We start from the raw sequence: 6770 nt of genomic DNA, 5'->3' as shown, positions 1-6770 counted from the left end.
TGGGAGGTCGGACAAGGGGGTGGGCTATGGCCAAGAAGACGTCTACTCCGGGATACTATGTATGGTACGAGTTCATAGCTCAAGAGATGCGAACGACGTTTCTGATCGCCAACGTGGCCTTCCGTCATCGGTCGCTGTTCTTAATGAGCAAGCAAGGAATTCGGTCCTTACAAGACTATGTCATGAAGCTCCAAAATTTGGAGGCCGCTATGGCTGGGGTTCCGTTGTCGGAAAAAAGTAAAGGTCACGGTGTTCATGGACGGTGTCTGAGTCGGTCCTGTTCGCACTGAACGCTTTCGCCGCCAAGCGACTACATTCAACGAAGCTGTGCACACAACTTTGCTGGATGACCACTGCACGAGATTGGCCCAGGGCCAAGTCGGGTCGACGGAGTTGGCCGAAGGCCCCACCCCCATAGAGATATCATCGGCCGAACAGGCGCGTCTGTGCTAAGGAAATTCAAGATTTGATGGCCGCTGTTTTGGGTGTAATGCGCTTGGGCATTATCGCTGAAACTGCTCCAAGAACCCATGGAACGTAGTTCATGGCAAGCCTGTTTTGACGAAGCAAACTATGAATGCAATGAGCGTTGTAGAGTCGGGAAACGAAGTCTCCCAGTAGGCGCGGGACGTCCTACTGGGAGGTCACTCGCTCTCAAGAAAGGAGGAAGGTTGCCTTCTCCTCTTCCTATAGAACAAGTTCCGGGGACAACACTGTTGCTGAAGCATTACGGCACCGCAGGCGGCACAGCTGTTCATCGACAATGTGTTTCGACATCATGGACATCCGGAGTCTTTCGTGAGGGATCGAGATCCTCGGTTTGTATCCGCCTTTTGGCAACATCTTTTTCGGCTGATGGGGACTCGAATACATATGTCAACGGTGGATCATCCGCAGCCGGACGGTCAGATCGAGCGGTCAACCGTGTTTTGGAGGATGAGCTTCGCATTGTTTGCGTGGATGAGCCATCCCAATGGAGTGCGCAGTCAGCGCAAGTTAAATTTGCAATGAATAATGCGGTGCATTCGTCGACAGGGCTTTCCCCGTTCTAAGAGAATGGGTTGCGGCATCCGCGTACTCCCCTATATTTGCCAATGGCTTTTAACGTCGATGGGGTAGAGGCTGTCGCCGATAATTTGAGAGGCCTAAATGGGGTTCGACCGTCGGTCAAACGCAACTTGCTGACGTTTATTGAAACTGGTGAAGCCATTAAGTTACGTGTCTGGGACGCCATGGCTGCTTCTCAAGACCTTTGAATAGGAAAACAGTTACAGTCATGGTCGTCACAATACGCAAGTAATTAAGATTGTTGATTTGGTGCTACTTGATGCTAAGAACTTACATACGCACGCGGTATCAGCGGTCGGAAGTACAATGCTCGATCCGCGTTTCGTGGGACTGTCACGGTCATTGTGTGCACGGCAATGCCTACACCTTGAACTTGCCATCAGCTATGGCAACGCACCCGAAATTCTATGTTGGGATGCACCAGGCCTACCTTGATCCGGCGGACCGGTCTGAAACAGACGCCACAGTTGTCCGATCATCTGACGAAGGTCATCAGCTCAGGGCGCAGCAGCCCCCTCTGACCGGTCGTCCCTGAAGGATTCGCAGGCAGTCCCGAAAGGTACGACGGAAGACCCAAGGGGAACGCAGATTGGCGCGAGGGATGTGCAGGAGCCTGCGTTGAGCGCGCAAGGTGGCGCTCAAGGATCTCCACCCGATCAAAAACGAAGACAGCCAACGCTGATGGTCATTCAGGTCCTTGTTCATCGTCACAGTCAAATACCCGATCCGGTCGTCGAGCTGAGTCGCAAGCTGCTGGAAGGGATGCCGTTGATGGCTCTGTGATTCCTCACAATGTTTCACACGACGATTATCCGCATGATCATGGTCCTCGAGGACGCGGACACGATCTCTCAAGGCAAATATGTCGTCTCAACATGCTGGTAAGCGATCCTGGCAGGAAGCCAGTGAGTTCTGAAGGGGCGTAACTCCCCAGAGAACCATGGTGGTATGATTCGTCCTCCTTAATCCTTGTTGGGTCACGACGAGGATGACACTGCCATGTGGAAAATTTGGTCGGCCATCGCCGTAACGTGGGACAGCAGAAGTTCTGGGTAAAGTGCTGTGGCTACCCGAAGGCCCATTATACGTGGGAGCCGAAGGACCACCTCGCGGGGGACTGCGCGGACCTCGTGAACGCTTATAAGCGTTGCCACTCAATCGGTCCGCGCTAACCGGGAATGCTCTTCAATCGATGTCGTGGAGACTTTTCCCCATCTGGATTTTGATGCTGACTTTTTGAAGAATGAGCGTCGGGGTAGGACTGTCTCTGTCTATATGACGATAGACATCCCACCGCCGATCAGCAACCGCTTTGGCCATGTAAAATCGAAGACGTCGAAGCGCCAACCAGTCGAGCCGATGCGGCAAGTTGAAGAGCTCGAAGATGGATATTCCATAGCGGTGAGCAACTGGCGGAATTGGTGTTCGTACGCCTGTCGGCCGACGTCAGTGTCGCCATCAAGGACGAGTGGGCATTCGTCGACCTGCTTCTCAGGTCTTCTTCGCTCTCGGCATCGTTGGAGGTATTCCGCGTAGTCGACCACGGGCCAATACTTCACTGCAAGCAGCTGGTCCCTCGTTCGTGGGACGCAAGTGTCACGATGACGCTTGTGGTCTCCTTGGGGGTCCATGGGACACAGTAGAGGTGCTTGTGTGCCGGAATGGCTCGAACTTGTGGGTTTCATGTAGACGTCGTCACGTGGCACTCGCAGCAGGTGGTTTCAATTCTGGATAAGGCGTGCCGGCAATGATCGTCTCAAGTGGGGCATGATAAACGTCGGTGAATATCGGGAATGACGGTGGTGTGTCGGACTCACGAGCACACTTCAGTCCTTGTGCAAGCTCTTTGCCGCTTGCGGCGTCGCGAGGCAGTTCACAGAGCTGACACAGCACGTGGCTTCTTATTCGGGTGATGTTTGAGCAGCGCGTTGCGCAAAGTTCTTCGACGTAGCTTGCTAAATAGGTTGTTTTGCTCACGATCTTTCGCATTAGAGTTGTTTGCATCCTACTTAGCTGCTTTTCGTGGAAATGATGTCGTAGTATCTGGTGGGTCATCACGCACGGTGTTTGACGGTTCACGTGATGTTTCTTCGGCGTGCCCGGTACGTCTGTCATTGTAATGAATGCAGTAGTCAATGGCGTCGCGGTCTGGGGTGCCCTGGGGTCGGTCGTTATTGTGGTCGCTGCGGTGGTTCTACGTGTGTGGGTGCCAGCGTGGCAGACTCGTTGCGTCAGTTCCCTTTGGGTTTCTCCTCCCAGCAAACAATATTTCCTATTTCGGTGTGGGAGGGTGAAACGGGATCAAATGTGACCGGTCTACTGACACACTAAGGATATTTTGACTATGTCATATAGTCGGGGTGTGTGTCAGTACATCAGGGAATACAGCTGGGTTACCGTTGTACTCAGCCAGGTACGAAGGACACGTGTCGGCACCTCAAGTACTGAGTGGTGATATTCAGTGGTTATTAATTAGTAGCACTTTAGTAACCAAGTTAATTACTGAACTGCTTAAATATCTCGATATATAAAACTTTAGAACTTCCTGTGTGAGTTGCTATGTGACCCTATCACAACGAAACGTCATCAAAATAACTTGTTGCGAAATCTCGCAACGATCTCAACAAACTAATTACGCATTTATTTAATGTTGCAGGGGCATCTTTAAGCACCTGTGACAAAATTAGCCACTCAAAGCATTCCGCTTGGGTATATACTGCCGTGGGCGGAATATCCAGTCCGCGCATGAGATCTGAGAGTATCCATTCATCAGATGCATTGACTAAAAGCTGGTACTGTTTGACATTCCGTCAATAATTTAGTCTTTTCTCGGTATCGGCGCTCGAGCTGGTAGTTTTGCAGTATTCAATTTATGAAATGCGTGCACAATCCGCCACCCCTCTGTTGCTTTACTCACACAAACAATTAGAGCTACATACAGGAGGTTGACTCCCTCAAACAATGCGATCGGCAAAGAGCTTATTGTTCGCCAATTTCCTTTTCACGAGGCAGTCGCTACTGCTTCTTGACACAACTGGTATCAGACCAATCTTGTGTCGAGTGTATCTATCCTTAGGCAACTCACATGGTATCAGAACAGTGAATCACCTTAGATTCGATCAAATTCTGATACAAAGTATTTGTTCAACGACTCCCGGATACTCGTCATCCATAAAAAATGTCCAGATCTGCTTGACTTTTCCACCACGCAGGTCACGCAAGAACCGTTCGATTCGAGCGTTGGCAATTGAGTTATCTCCGAAGTTAATCGTGAAGGCGTTATAATATCACGTAAATAAGCACTTACAACTCATCCGTTGTTTATTTAGGACATAAAATGTCTCAGTTTATTTTTTAAAACTTATTTTTTAAGGTTCCAGGGACTTGTTACCTCAGGATGTTGGGGACTTATAGGTAAGCTTATCACATGGAGCAGTAACACTCAGCTCTTATGTGGTGGGAGCATCCTTCGCTAAGAGATTTGCGGATTCTAATGACGTTGCTGAATTAGATGGGCGCCCATAATACTGACCCCGTCCGTTTTTTACGACCCGCCTCGCCTTTCAATTTCGCACCAGCGTCGGGTCCGCGTTCTTCGCTAATCCTAGCGGAACATCGATCGTTTCGCTCAGTGCTTTTTGGCATTGGGCGTGACCAATCAAACTTTATGCATTGTGCCCTGTCTTTTGACAGCGATCGCATCTTCGGAATCGTCTATAACTTGAAAAGCGAGGTTTTTGCTCTCGCGATAGCTGAGTTCCATCGGTTCTGGACCTTTGACTTCTTGTCGTTTCGATGGCCGAGAGAAATATCAGAGTGAACGATAGCCTGTTTCAGGCTGAAGTCCTTCTGTTCCGCTACAGATATCGCTTAAACCTAGCGTCTCTAATTCGACTGAAAACAGGTGATTCTTGACGGGACCATCGCAAGACCACAGTAATTTGTGTCTGTTTATCAATTGGCTTAATCACGATACAACTGACTGTGTTTCGTGAAATCGGCATAAGCGTGAAGGTCACGCTTGCTCTGTTTACAATCAAGGAGCTCTGCTTGAGCCATGAATTCGGCACGTGGCGGCTCAAAGGTTTGCCTGAGCCGAATAGTAAGACCTCATAGAAATGGGTCGTGAAGCTTGAGCCGTGAGGCCCAAAATTTAGTATGTCCGGCAAGGTAGGACATGCCATACTTTACTTTTGTAGCATCGTCATCGATGCAGCGAGCTTCTGTGGCATCCTCTAATTCAACGAACCATCTTAAAAAGAAGTCGCATTAGACCGCTTTGAACTTTAAGATTTTCATCTTTGTGCTTTTAGTCGACGAGAATGCGTCGAATGGCAGCAGCATTTAAAAACCTGTATTTTAAATGCTGCTGTCTTAATAGTTCCAGCTGTTGGGACCATGTTCTCGTAACAACTCTGCGTGTTGAGATCCTTGCTTGCGAAGTAAGTTTGCCTTTTTTCAGGCCACGTCTCCTTCATTTCTTATAATCTTACGCTAGACGCATCTTGCTCGTATTTTGTAAGGCAAACGGCATCGTGCCTACGACTGACCGCCTACGGCCGACCTCATACGGCTGACCGCTTTCTATTCGATGTCACTTAAGTGACAGAATCTCTCACGCAGCGTGGAAACTATCTTGAGGAACATCTAAGCTCCTTCCTTCGTCATCCAACATGTCCGTATCATGTTGTATGCACTTGACCGTTAAATAGACCACAAAATGCTACCCTGCGTAACGGGGAACCTTTCGCTAGTACTGCTTCAGTACTAGCCAACCTTTACTGATATTAGTGAAGGTGAGCTGCCTCAGAACACTTCTCGTACACGACGTGGAAATGAAGATTTAACGTTGCTAAGGAGTCTTAACATAATATCATTTGTCACTTTTAAATTCAAGGCACTATTATCGATGCGCCTGTCGCTAGACGCACCGTCGTCCTCGTTGGAGGGATGTCGCGCTCAACATATTTGAGCCTACGACCCTCTAGTGACTGGCGACGAATAAACTGCACCTGGGGATGAGGGATACCTCATCACCAGGTGCAGAGACACATAATGATTGTGTGTCTGAAGCAACTTTAGTCAAGAGATTTGCAATTTCTCTTGATGTTGCTGGATCAGTAGGGCGTTGCGCCCCTACTGACCCCGACCGTTTTTTTGGCGGTCCGCCTCGCTGTTGCGATTTCACAACAACGTCATACCCGCGACCGTTGCCCTTTTTGGCATACGGTCCAAAATTACCTTCAGTACCTTTCGATGTTGGGCGTGAGGCACTACACTCATGAGCGTAGTGTCCTAATTTTTTGGCAGCGATGGCATTTCTGCAATCGCTTATTGCTCGAAAAGCGAGATCTCTCGCTTTCGACATAAGAAAGGTCCATGGGTTCTGGACCTCCTAACTCGTGTCGTCTTGGAGGACGATATGATGACGAACTAGCTTGAGCCTGTCTCAAGCTAAAGTCCTCCTGTTCCGCAAAGGATACTGCTTCTTCGAGCGTATCCAGTTCCAAGCGGAACAGGTGGGTCTTTACGGGACCATCCGTAAGACCTTGCATGAACACCGTAATCAACGTGTGTTCATGAACTGGGTTATTTGTTATACAACTCGCTAAGAGTCGTATGTGCTGGGCATATGCGTGAACATCACGCTTGCCTTGCTTGAGTTTCAGAAGCTCTGAACGAGCTCTGAACTCAGCCCTTGG

Source organism: Bremia lactucae, linkage group LG7 (genome assembly GCF_004359215.1).
Source record: "Bremia lactucae strain SF5 linkage group LG7, whole genome shotgun sequence".
Classification (NCBI taxonomy): Eukaryota; Oomycota; class Peronosporomycetes; order Peronosporales; family Peronosporaceae; genus Bremia; species Bremia lactucae.
This window is presented reverse-complemented; position numbering follows the sequence as displayed.